This window comes from Macaca fascicularis, chromosome 3, assembly GCF_037993035.2.
Source record: "Macaca fascicularis isolate 582-1 chromosome 3, T2T-MFA8v1.1".
NCBI classification, from domain to species: Eukaryota; Metazoa; Chordata; class Mammalia; order Primates; family Cercopithecidae; genus Macaca; species Macaca fascicularis.
Window position 1 is genome coordinate 112259425 of NC_088377.1, and position 1423 is coordinate 112260847.

The following is a 1423-nucleotide window of genomic DNA, read 5'->3' on the forward strand; positions in this document are numbered from 1 at the left end:
TTCTCAGGAAGGATTTTGACCTGTTATTTCTGAGGAATAGCAGAAATTTGTGAAAATTCTGATTTTTCCTACAACCATATGATGGTATCATGCCTACCTCTTGCTTCCTGAACATGGAGGCCACAGTCACCAACTGAGAAGCCACAGTTTCCGATTCTGTCAGCCTCTTAACGATGTGCTGGGATAGGGGGAGCTGGAGATGTCCTCAGCAGAACTTCTGTGTCCCCTCTCAGTGGTAACTCCTGTCCCTGCTCAAGTGTTCCGCCCTCACCCACAGTTGTCTTTTCCCTTCAAAAAGCGGGATGCGTGCAGCCATGGCTGAGTTGAGGCTGTCCACACCAGGTGCAACAGGGATCAGCAGCCTGTTGCCCCCAGGGCTCTCGGCCAACTACAGAGAATCCAGGTTCATGCTGTAGGTCTCGCTGCCAACCACTGCAGCTGCTGGTGCCTCTGTCCAGTCGAAGCCATAACTCTGAACCTCAATAACAGGTAGCAAACCTTTACTGGCTCCAGTTTCTAGACCTTCCTTTTCTTCGTACTTGTGAAACTTCAGGAATCGCCAATCACACACCCAGCCATAGTCACTGTCTTTATTAGACATCTGAGCCTCAGCATAAAGGCTTCGGTTGTCAGCCAAACAGACCTGGGTGTCAGGGGGCAGGTAATTTGCCACTGTTTTTGTTTTCAGACTACTGATAATGGGCACCGGGAAAAGTACACCCATAACCACCCGTAGCACTTTGGGCTCCTAGGCATCCACACATTTCAAAATGACTAACACTTTGCTGCAGCCCGCCCCAGCTGGAGATCTCAGAATTGTCCCCAGATTCCCAGGGTCACAGAGATTGTCACAAATCAATAACAAAGGCAGTGAGTGCTAAAGCTGAGTCTTTGGATATGTCATGTTAACATGGTCAGGTTTGGCAAAAATCCCCATTATTTTTGTGGCATTACTAGGTTGGACCAATCCCTCATGTCCTCGAATTTCATCTTAATGAGGCTGACACCCTTCGGCTTATCGATGAGCAGCTTCTTTATGTATTATAGATGGCTAGAGAAGAAAACTTTTGGCACAGCTCCAGCCTTGAGAGCGTCTATAAGGAGCCTGCGACCTTTCAGCAGTATCTTCCCTTGCTTTTCCCAAAATGGCCTGGACTTAACTGTTGTCATTACACTGCAGGTTCTGCTGCATGAGGAATTTGCAGAAGGCTGCAAGGCTGCCTGTAATGGGTATGATACCTTGTTTCTTAAAATCTTCTTTAGGCTCTGAATACATCTATGAATATAAGCTGTTAATTTACATGATCAGGGTGAGAGAGACCACCCAGGGAAATATGTGGCCTTCTATCTTGTAGCTTATCCGCATCAGCTTTCTCCATCGACAGAGTGGGTATGATGACAATGTATCTTCCTCACTGAGTTT

General features: G+C 47.1%; 1 pseudogene; it reads right to left on the minus strand.

Annotated features, from left to right (window-relative positions):
• Positions 1–229: 229 nt before the first annotated feature.
• Positions 230–904, minus strand: LOC102124707 (rRNA methyltransferase 3, mitochondrial pseudogene; annotated as a pseudogene).
• Positions 905–1423: the final 519 nt, after the last annotated feature.